The following is a 12,218-nucleotide window of genomic DNA, read 5'->3' as shown; positions in this document are numbered from 1 at the left end:
ACTAGAAAACTTGCCTACTTCTAAATGCAAGCCTCTGTGGTTGACAGGACTTGGCATGGTAAAGAAATGGATCCCTGACGAGATTGGTGGCTGGGAATTTCCAAATCTGCTACATTCCAGTGGATGAACGAATAGTCAGGAATTCTGAGTGCCTCCCCAATGGGAAGAAAACTGTTGGGATTATTGACCACAAAAAAGAAAATTTCAAAATTTCCAGTTACTTGTCACTTTAGATTGCTTTCTTTCTTTTGGAAATCCACTCTTAACAGCACTAAAGGCAATTTCCAAGGAAAAAAGGAGGGGCCGCTTTGGAAGATATCATTGCTTCATTCTTCACATAGCCACATGGGGGAATGTGCAGCAGTTTCCTTGTTAGGAAATTCTCTTTGAAGCATCCTGTGCTTCTCTACGTGCAGACTGGAACTCTCCTGAGAGCTAGACGGACCAACCCATCACCTGATGGAAGTTCGCTCACATGGACTCCAAGGGAAAGTTGCCTGACTCAGAAGTCAGCAAATCTCATAGGCGTTTCTAACTGAGCTCCAAACCCTGAGGCAGAGCAGGTACGTGTTGGAGTCACAAGCTCTTTATTTTCTTATTCTTAACACATTTCTCCACAGGTGATTTCATAATATAATGGGGTTATCTAATTAATAACTGTGATGTACATCTCTTGGAAAAAATAGTCTATTCATATAGGACATTATTATTGGTGTTGGGATTAAGACTCGTTACTTAATAAATATTAGTAAATTAAGAAAAAGTGTGCATTTCATACCATAGGCATAATGTAATACTCATTTGAAAAATCTTTAATTTGAATAATTGCTTGAAAAGGCTACTAATTTGAGATTAGATTCACTTTACTATTGTAACCTAGAAAACTGAGAAAAGTTATGCCAGTTTTCATAACCTAAGAATCACATGCCATCTCTGAATGATCACATATTTTAAGTAGCTTATTATAAGTGGTGTCGTAAATTATTAAGGATTGCTAGCCAGTTCCAAAGGTAGATGCTTTCCCAGAGTGTGTCTAATTTCCAGGCCGTTGAAGGGGAAGATGTTGGGTTTATTCATTTCACTAAAAAAATAATATTTATTCTGTTTTCTAATTCAAAAGCAATACATGTTCATTGAGGAGCACAAGAGAAACATTAAAAAACATGGAAGAAGTAAAATAAGGATCACCTATAATCCTTAGCGGTAACGCCTGTTCATATTTTGTTGTTAACATTTGTCTTCCAGTCATTCTTTCCCTATTGTTCTCATTGTTTTTTAGATTTACAAAAGAAATATGTGCTTGTCATAAAACTTTGAGACAATATAAAATGTGGACGTCACCTTATTACAGGCTGAATTGTGTCCCCCCAAATTCATATGTTGAGGTCCTAACCCTCAGTACCCCAGAATATGACTATTTGGAGAGAGGGCCTTTAAACTGTGATTAACTTTAATGAGGCTGTTAGGGTGGCCCTAATCCAGTCAGGCTGGTATTCTGTCTGAAAAAGCCACGTGAGGACACAGCAGGAAGGTGGCTGTATGCAAGCCAAGGAGAGAGGTCTCAGAAGAAACCTGTGAGCACCTTGATCTTAGACTTCTAGGCTCCAAAACTGTGAGAAAATAAGTTTCTGTTGGTTAAGCCACCCGGGCTGTGGTATTTTGTTATGGCAGCCCTAGTAAATGAATACACACCCTTTACCCTCTATGCCACTGTTCTCCCCAGGGGTAACCATGATCCACACTGTTCTTCCAGACCTGTTTTCTATGCTTTTGCACACACAGAGTCATATATAGGAAGTTTCTTTGTTGGGTTCATACTTTAAATATTGCTCTGTTGACTTGCTTTTTTCATTTAACAGTACATCATAGACAGCTTTCCACATCAGTACATGTAGAGAACTACCTACCATATTCTTACTGAAGACTGCATAGTTTTCCAGTGTATGGGTGTGTCATGATTTATTTTCACCATTCCATTATAGATCAGCAAAGCTGCAATAAACATCTTTGTACATTTGTGGTTGGGTTCACACGTTACTACATCCTTGGATTAGAGTTACTGTGTCAAAGAGCACATGCATTTAAAATTTGAGAGCTGTTTGTCGAATTGCCTTCTATGAAGGCCTAATCAACTTCCAGTCCTATTAACATATATAAGACTCTGTTTCCCCATTTAGGCTTTTTTTTTTTTTCTTTTCCTTTTTATAGGTATAAGGGTATGGATATAGATAGATAGATAGATAGATAGATAGATAGATAGATAGATAGATAGATAGACAGACTTAAAAAAATTGTGCTATCAATAGTTTGGAAATCTCTCTTTAGAACTCGTATTTGAGTCATAAGCATGTTTAGACCTCATTTTCAGTTTTATGTATGGAATAATTTTGGAGGAGGAACTCTTGTCTACATCAACGACCATTATTGCCAAAGCTGGGTATTGGAACTGTGGATTTGAACCAATCTAAACAGACCTCTGAAAGGTTTGTCTCTGGCATGAAGGCAGAAATGAGAATGCTTTTTCCCTGGAAATAAGTGAACAAATGCTTTGAAATAGTTGGCTAAGTTAATCCTCTGAAAGTTAACTTCCAGTTTTCTTTTGGAACCTAGTTAAATTATTAAAATGGCATTCAAACCCTATAGGCTCAGGCTGCCATAACAAAATGCCACAAAATGGGTGGCTTAAACACCAGGAATTTCTTTCCTCACAGTTCTGGAAGCTGGAAGTCCGAGGTCAGGGTGCCAGCACGGTCAATGTCTTGTGAGAGCTCTCCCCTCTGACCCAACAATTTCATTCCTATATATTTATCCAATAAAAATGCATATACATGTGCACCAAAAGACATATATAAGAATTGATTGTTGCACTATTTGTACCAACCCTTAATTGGAAAGAATGAACAAACCACAAATATAGTGACAGCCTAAATTTTACAAACATGATGTTGAGCAAAGAAAGCCAGACACAGGAAGGTATATATTGTATAGTTTCATTTATATAAAGTTCAAAAAAAAAAAAAAAAGAAAGAAAAACCAGTGTATACTATTCAAAGTCAAGATATTGGCTCACCTTGTTGGGAAGAGGTAAAGTCTGGGAAAAGAACATGAGAGGAATTCTGGTATGCGAGTATGTTCTATTTTTGATATGATTAGTTACCTACTTATCATACGTTCACTGTGTGAAAACTCTTCAAGCCATACACTTATGATTTTTACATTTTTTGTATGTATGCTATCCATCATTAATAATATATACATTTCTAAGCCCTATCGGAGCAAACAAGAGAAATATAGCTTTGAAGCAAATGGGATCAGAGGAATATACTCAGTATCTCATGAGGATTTTGCCTAAATATTGACAAATTATGACATGCAGAGATGATATCATATTAGCTGTGTTACCTTGGTTTCTTATCATTCATGGAGTCATGTTGAACAAAGAAGGGAACAGATGTCACTTTTGTAAATATGTTAAAAGAGAAAATATAATAGTCATGAATCAAGGAGGAAAAACATTATTTGACAGTCAGAGTATGTTTAGCTTCTTAGTTATCAGGGAAAGAACCCCTGGGTTCAAAGAGACACGGAACATTATGAGGTTTTATTTGAGTCTCTCCCTCTTTTTTTTTTTTTCTGCTGAAGTTTGCCAATGAGATGGTCACTAACAAACTATAGAGACTTACAGTCTGCAAATTTGAGTGTGACTAAAGTATAACTCTTGGATGGAATCTTCTAATTTGAGGTAGGGAAAATCATAGTCAACTGTTATTCAAACTTTCTTTAGTATGATCCTCCATAAGAAATATATTCTACATTGTGATCTAATACCCCCACACACACTTGAGAACAAAAAGGTTGATCAAAAATACTTACTACATGTGAGTGACTATTTTTTATTTTCTACTATTCTAATACTATAAATAATATAGCACTAATACTATGAATATATTTATGCTCTACTCTTCTATCTTGTTTAATTTCTTAAAATATTATGGTTGTGGTTCACTAAATTGATTTCATAACCCACTAATGGCTTGTGAGATGCAGTTTGAAAAACACTGCCTTAAACTGTATCCAGTCCAACTCTAGGAATTGAAGCACAGAGAAGCTAAGTGATTTACCCAATGGCACACAGAAAAGAATAAAAAAGGAGAGACCCATGCTTCCTCACACCATCTGCTTTCCCTTACAAAGCAGCTCATTTTTTTCTGAAACTGATTAATTTAGACAATCACTTAGACTCACCACATTTAGGTAGCTGTCATTCACTTTAGACTAAATTCACGTTCTTATAATTTGGTAAACAGCCTGTAACCTGCTCCCAGAGAGAGCCATTTGTTGGGCCACTGTTTTAGTGAGACTGGTAGAAATGAAGGTTTTTTCCAGGTCCTAGTCAGGGAGGAGTGTAAATGGTCGAGTCACACAGACATGGGTATAAACTCCAGCTCCAACCCTCTCTGGTCTTGTGATCTGTGGGCAAGAAGCTTCTCTATGACTCAACTCAACCTCCTCAACTATAAAATGCAGGTAATAATAATGATGATGATTATCTTATAGAACTGAGTGAGGTCGTTCATGTGAAGTGTACGTGTATTAGTTACACAGCGTCTCAAGCATGGTAAGCGCTCAGTGTATGTTGACATGATGATGAGGATGGCCATCAGGGAAGTCTAGTCTAAGGGAAAATGAGGCAGTCCTGTGAACAGAACCCTGAAAATCCAGGAGACATCAGTGGGAAGGACCTACAATTAAATCTGAAAAGAGGGGACTCTGCTTGGTTTCCATTGATTACCAGGTCCAAGGGCAATGAGTAAGATACTAACAAACCCATACGTGGAAATTATTTACATTGATTTACAATAGAAATGATAATGGAAATCAATTACCAAATGATGGACTTAAATATGAACTGGCATATGGGGACTCAGTGATAAATATTCAGTATCAGGGCTCAACCCAGAATGGACTGGATGTGGAGAGAGACTGGGCTTTCTCAAACAGGCAGACTGTAGCAGATGGCTCTCTCCTGTTGCAGTCACCTTTCAGGGCAAATGATACCAGACCATCAGCTGGCTGGAAGGCTCAGTCCTTTGACTAAGGGCTCAACCCAGTCCCCTCGTCCTCTTACCTTATTACACTTCATCATAAGCACAGAGGTCCACAGGTGTCTTCCTGCAGTGTCTGTGTCCAGCTGCCTGTATAGATGGGAAACCTAATAACAAACCTTCTTGAACTGCAAGAATTTCAAACTGAAGACAGAATAGGTACTTCAGAGATTAGCTAGATCTTTATCATTTAAAGGAGAATCCAAGCCTCAGAGAAGAGATGCCCAAATAGGCAAGGGCCTCTGAGATTTTGTGTCTCACACACTGTGATAAGCATGAGAGCGTCTGTAGAAAATAATCAGCTTTGGTAATTGAGACAACTTTCACGACAATGAAAGAAGCAGATAATCTTAGTGTTCCCACCTTGACCTGCTTTGGACAAAGGCAAAAATAATCTGGGTTGCAATTAAAGTAAGTCCAGTGTGTCTGAACCTCCTTGTCAGAAGTCGGTGGTGTTCTGGGGTTAGCAATGTGACTCGAATGCCCACATTCTTTTCAGGCCTCAAATCACATTTTCACTGCATCTGGTTATGTGCCTGGGCCTGGCTGATGGTGCCTTAGAGCTGGATTCTGCAACCGGAGGGTCTTCTGATCCCCTCATCCTTCTCATGAGGGATGAACTCTGCCCTCTCATGTAATGATCATCTTGCATTGGGGCTTTGCAAATGTTAGCTCAGAGAACCCTCATTCTTCCATTTTACAGACAAGGTAGTGGGATTAAGTGACCCTATAGGAGCAGAAATGGGGTTGGAAGTCAAATATAGCAGCTAAACCCATGATGAAGGCTCGGGGGGAGGCAGTGAGCACAGGTGTCAGAATCAGATGCCCAGTGTTCATACGTCTTACTAGCTCAGAATGTGGGAACATTTTCTTAACCTTGGTTTTCCTGTTTGTAGGGTGAAGGTCATAGTAGTAGCTACCTCAAAGCATTGTTTGATCAGGTGAGACAATACATATAAATTACTTAGCACAATGTATGACATAGAAACTGTGCAATAAACATTATCTATCATCTTCTCTATCTTTCTGGGCTTTGGAAACTAAAATATGTCCACATTGCTACATTCAATCTCTAAAATCCCTGAAACAGATTATTTCACTTATATTGCTGCTTTCTTTCTGGTTCTGAGCACATAATATTCAGAAATAAAATATTTTTTGAGAAAAGAAAAGCTTTATGCAAAACATTAATTCTTGTAGACTTATTATGAATTTCTCTTGTGCTGCTTACTTTAAATAGCTATCTAATCACAAGCAACTACCTCTGGCCTCCTTGAACTGGATAACTGATAGGTAAAAATATCATTTTGTACCAGGAAGGCTTTTTACATTTTCAGTGTGCTTATACCATTACGTTGGTCCATCATTTATGATCACTCACCCGGTGGTGATATTCCCAGTGTTGGTGTAAGAGAGCTTTGGCTGGGCCAGAGGTGTGGCTCAGGTGATTCTGATAAGAAAGCCAGGCGCTGACTTGCAAAGGGGCCAAGGAGCGTCCTGGAACACAAGACTTGATCCTGACACCACTGGCTTCAGAGAGCATGCCTGATGGGGTGGAATAGCTCCCACAGAGGCCAGATAACAGGGAGAAATGACTGGGGCACTTGAGAGCTGAGTCACCATAAGGGAAGAAGGAAGCTGTCATAGCAAAGCCAAAGCCAGCAGCAAGGCCACAGTGTTTTATGGAGTCATTGCTCCTGGTGCACTGTAGGGATTGCCACCAAAATCCGTCCTGACGTCACAAGCCTGGTGGGTAAGCGCCCCAAGCAAAATGTCTGTTTCTATCTTGTGAGTGAGCTTTCCAGAGCAATATGGGGACCGAACAGCTTTACTGTGGAACATCCCAAACTCCCTCTCATTTTTCAAGGTCAGTTTTAGGTGACTAGATGTCCAGCATTGGCAGGATGGTGTGACCCCCTGGGTGAATTGTCAGTGCCGAAACTGTTAATAAGGTGACAAATGAAAGACTTTGCTGGACTAACCACTTAACACTTTGAGGCTCAAACAACTTTGCTGTGGTGTCTTTCCCTTCTGAGTTCCCCAGCTCAGTGTTTGTGGATATTTGTATATGTTTGTAGGTACCTTTGCAGGCTCTAGCAAATGACTTTAAAGGGGAGAGTCTAAGAAATTGAACCTCCCATGGTCAAGCCAATGGGAAGCTTGGAGTTGGTGAAATTTGGAAATTAATGTTATTATTATCCTTGTTCTAATGCTAAATGAAGGCTGAGCTCTTTGGGTTGTTTTTTTTAAGTCTCAACATCAGAGGATTCAAAAACAGTGCTGAGTTTTTTTTTTTTTTTTTTTTTGAGTGCTGATTTACTATAAAGAAAATTTCAGGTTAAGCATTCCTTAAGGTCAGACACTATATCCTGTATTTTTTAAAAACGGTATTCACAAATCCTAGAAGAGTGCTACTACACAGTAGGCGCTCAAAACAAAAACTGAAGGTTTGTTGCTGATTCCATTCTCCTGTGGCCTAAAGGCTTGGAGTGCTTATTGTGGACTGTGGTTTCTTCTTGCAAGTCATCAAATTCTTCTCTGATATGACTCATACTAACAGGAAGACTGATGAAATTTCTTTTCAGCAGTAACCAGTGTTCTTTTCTTTATTACTTAAAGGTGCAGTAGATTCACCAACACTGAAGTCAGTCATGGCCAAGGCTGAATTGTTGACGGAGAGAAGTGGAAACATTTTCTTAGGCGGCAGTAGAGAAACTTGCTCCCCCCCCCCCCCTTTTTTCATCAGAGGAGGGATTGTAAGTGTAGCAGGAATTACACAGCGAACTGGTATTTTGAAAAATGTGTCTGCCTGCTTTGAAGATGCTTTCCAAATGAATTGCAATTACTTACCACCAGGAATAAATGATCTACAACAGGCATTCATATTTTTTATGCAGAACAAATATTAAATATCTGAAAAATTCACTCATTAGATAAAATCTCCTCCTCCCCCTCAACCATAGTACCCCCATGAGTTTTGGGGAATTTGCTTTGTTAGTTATTGTGTGAAAGGCAAGAACTTGTATTACCCTCTGAGAATTTGAAACTGTATTGATATTGGAGTGGGCAAGGGCAGGAATGACATCCCCAGATTTCTTTTTCTCTTGAGAAGCCAGTGAGTAATTGGGGTGTGTCAGTTTCACTGTAATTTTTGTCTAAGAGCATTTTCCTCTCTGAGATTTGTATTCCAAATACAATGTTGTTGCTTAGATAATTTCTCTGGAATAGCTATAATCCAGTATATGAGATAAAAACGGTCATCTCAATGTCTTTGATTTTGATTCAGCCGCTAAATTATGGATTGAGATTTAAGATTCAGTATTGCTTTGCCTGCACTCTCGCCTCCCAGCCTTCTTTCCTCTCTCCACTCCTGTGATTTTAGGCTAGAGGGGGGGAAAGTGGGAGAAAAAACTGGAGTGTGACCTTTCTATTCCCTTCCTTGGTTTTCAACCATAGTTCCCTAATGGGTGTTATTTGCTGAGTGTCTACTTCAAACTAGGCATTGTACAAACAATATCTTATGTAATCCATACTATTCTCCCCTTATTTACTCCACTCTGACCACACTGCTCTCACCCCTTCCTTCCTCAGGGCCTTTGCATGCATGGCTGCGCTTTGGACCAGTCTTCCCCAGATGCCCTCATTGTTCCTGCCCTTCATTCTGGGCTCTGTTCACATGTCATCTGCACTAAGAGTCCTTCCCTGACCCCCTACCCAAACTCACAAGTGCTCTGTTTCCTCCTACCCTGTTGTCAGGTTGAATTCTCCAAGAGGAAGCAGACACAGACATGGAGTTTGGGATGCAAGATGTTTAAGAGGGGTAAACACCAGTGCAGAGGAGAGGGTGGGAGCAGGACTGGGCAAAGGGAGAAATGGAACTGTGATCTGGGGAGCTTGGGAACAAGTGTTGCCCATCTGAGATGGCCTAGGGGCCAAAATGTCTGGGCTTTTATAGCTTATCTTGCTTAGTTCCAAGTGGTGGCTGCCCGGGGCACAATGGGGTGCCTGGGAGGCATCTCTCTGCAGCTGAGGCAAGTCATGAAGGGGCTCACAGCTGGAGGCCATCAGCTGACTGACCACACCCCTTCAGTTGGGCAGCAAGCCCTTCCCTCCTGAAGGTGGATCTCACCTCCACAACAGCTGACTTGGTTTTCTTCATTGTATTTAGTACTACTGGAGATAATATTGGGTATTCACTTGTGTATGTTATTACTGTCTTTCTCCAGAAGGGCAGGGCCTTGTTCATCTTGCTGTGTTTCTTGAGGCTGGAAAGTTGTTCAGTAAATAACTGTGAAATAAGAGACTGCTTACTAAATATCTTCATATATAGCACCTCATATTATCCTCCCAAGAATCCTTAAAGATCAGTATTATTATTTACATTTTACACATGAGGAAATGGAGGTTTAGAGAGACAATCAGACCTCAGATCTAGGGGCTGGACAGCATCTGATTCAAGATTTCTTTTTTCCTTCTTGTGGTGAGAACTTTTAAGATTTACTTTCTTAGCAACTTTCAAATTTGCAATAAATATTATTGACTGTGTTGTTGAAGCAATGCTTAGTAAAGCCAACCTACTGACACTGGATTGTGGTGAAGGGAAGTATAGTGTTTATTGCAAAGCCAAGCAAGGAGAATGGGCTGCCATGCTTAAAAGACTCCTTGATGGCTTTCAGGGAAGGTCTTTTAAAGGCAAGGTGAGGGAGAGGATCACAGGATGTGTGAACAGCTCAGGTGCATCCTTCTGATTTGTTAGTGGTGAGTTAACAGGGTGGTGTTTCAGGAATCTCAATTATCAGTTTTCTGGCTCCAACTACTCTGGGGTCTATGTAGTAGTGACCAGCAGTTAACTCCTTTCACTTGGTGGGGATTTTAGTATCTGCAAAACAACTCAGGAATATGGCTAAGGATATTACCTATAGCCCTTGGGGAGGAACTAAAGGTCTGTGACTTTGTTTTATGGCTAAACTATTATGATTTTGTCTTGCTTGACTATTTTGCTTTGTTTCTGCGTTTTCTCACTTCTCTGGTCAAATTTGCTCTTTGGAACTTGGGGAAGGCTTAGGAGGCTAAAGCTTTTCTACATTCAAGAGGCAGATGGACACAGGGTATCTGTCCCTGGGAAGGCCCTGCAGTGTTCTGCTCAGTTTCAACTCTAGTCCCCATGCTGTATATTACATCCCCATGACTTATTTATTTTATGACTGGAAGTTTGTACCTCCTGATCCCCTTTACCCATTTCAGCCATTTCCCACCCAGTTCCTCTCTGGCAACCCCCAGTCTTTTCTCTGGATCTATGGGTTTTATTTTGTTTTGTTTGTTCATTTGTTTTGTTTTTTAGATTCCACATATAAATGAAATCATATAGTATTTGTCTTTCTCTAGTAAGTATTGATGTCAGTTCATGTCAGTCTTCTGGCTTTGTTCTTTTCCTTCAATGTTGTTTGGCTACTCTGGATCTTTTGTCTTTGCATATAAACTTTAGAATCAGTTTGTCAACATCTACAAGATAACTTGCAGGGATTTTGATTGGAATTGCTTTGAATCTGTAGATGGAGTTGGGAAGAACTAATATCTTGACGGTAACTCTCCATGAACATGGAATATCTCTCCATTTATTTAGTTCGTCCTTGATTTCATTTATCAGAGTTTTATGGACTTCCATATATAGATCTTGTACTTATTTTGTTTGATTTATATTTAAGCATTCCATTTTGTGAGTTGCTACTGTAAATAGTATTGTGTTTTTAATTTCAAATTTACTTTTCACCACTGAATATAGAAATCAATTGAATTTTGTATGTTACCTTTGTATCCTGCAAAATTGATTATAGCAATATAATAATGATAAGTTCCAGGAGTTTTGTTGTTGTTGATTCTTTCTGATTTTGTACACAATTATGTCTTCTGCCAATGAAGACAATTTTTTTTCCTTCCTTGCCAATGTGTATACTTTTTATCTCCTTTTCTTGTCTTATTCCAATAGCTAAGACTTCCAGAACTACCTTGAATAGGATTGGTTGTAGAGGACATCCTTGCCTTGTTCCTAATCTTTGGGGAAAAGCATCTAGTCTCTCACCGTTAAGTAAGATGTTATAGATTTTTTAAAGGTGTTGTTTATCATGTTGAGGAAGTTTCCTTAGTTCTACATTGTTGAGAGGTTTTTGTTTTGTTGTTGCTGTTTTAATTGCAAATGAGTGCTGGATTTCAGGAAATGTTTTTTTCTGCATCAATTGATATGATCATGTGCTTTTTTTTCTTTAGCTTGGTGTAGCAGATTACATTAATTGAATTTTGTGAATTTTTAAAAATATTTTTTCACTCAGGTATAATTTATAAACAGTGTAACACACAGGTGTTAAGTTTTCAATTAGATGAGTTTTATAATTAGATACAGTTATGTAACTAGCACTCTAATCGAGATATAAAACAGTTCTTTCATCCCAGAATCATTCCCTTGTGTTCCACTTAATCTTCATCCCTCATAGGCAACCTCTGTTCTGATTTCTATCACTTGAACTTTATAGGGATAATACAGTGTTTGATGTCCAGCTTTTATTGTTCCAACGTAATGTTTTTTGGATTCAATCATGTTGTATGTATCAGTAGTTTTTTTTTTTTTATTACTAAGTAGTATCCCATTGAATAGATATACTATAATTGTTGATGGTGATTTTGATTATTCCTAGTCCTCAGTTATTTTCATTAAAGCTGCTATTAACATTTTCTGCAAGTCTTTTGGTAGACATGTTTTCATTCCTCTTGAGTATATAGCTAGGGGTGGAACTGGATAGATATATACTTAGTTTTAAAAGAAATTCTTTCATTTTTCCATTTTAATTCGAGTATTGGCTTTATAGCTGTATCTCTTTCTTTAAATGTTTGCTCTAGTCATTAAAATATGTATTCTCAATTTATCACAGTCTACTTAAAAATAATATGGTGCCACTTCACATAAAAAGTAAGAATCTTACAACAGTAATTTTTCCATCCTTTGACCTGTTGTTGTCATTCATTTTACATCTACTTATGTAATAATTTCCACAATAATATCGTTTTCCCTTTAAACTGTCAGTTTTCTTTCACAGAAGTTAAAAGGAGGGAAAAAACACC

General features: G+C 38.7%; 1 protein-coding gene across 2 annotated transcripts in view; it reads left to right on the top strand.

The window, feature by feature from the left end:
* Positions 1-8,359, top strand: part of RCL1 (RNA terminal phosphate cyclase like 1) — a 95,170-nt gene extending 86,811 nt beyond the window's left edge. The window contains exons 10-12 of one of the 2 annotated variants that reach the window (XR_009051315.1): positions 417-563; positions 6,002-6,046; positions 7,725-8,359. The gene's annotated coding sequence lies outside the window, so the exon portion shown is untranslated. The remainder of the gene's footprint in view (positions 1-416; positions 564-6,001; positions 6,047-7,724) is intronic. The other variant, XR_009051314.1, reaches the window with a different exon arrangement.
* The last annotated feature ends 3,859 nt before the right edge of the window (positions 8,360-12,218 follow it).

Source organism: Hippopotamus amphibius, chromosome 2 (assembly GCF_030028045.1).
Source record: "Hippopotamus amphibius kiboko isolate mHipAmp2 chromosome 2, mHipAmp2.hap2, whole genome shotgun sequence".
Lineage (NCBI taxonomy): Eukaryota > Metazoa > Chordata > Mammalia > Artiodactyla > Hippopotamidae > Hippopotamus > Hippopotamus amphibius.
The sequence above is the reverse complement of the archived record's forward strand: the minus strand, read 5'-3'. Positions and strand labels throughout refer to the sequence as shown.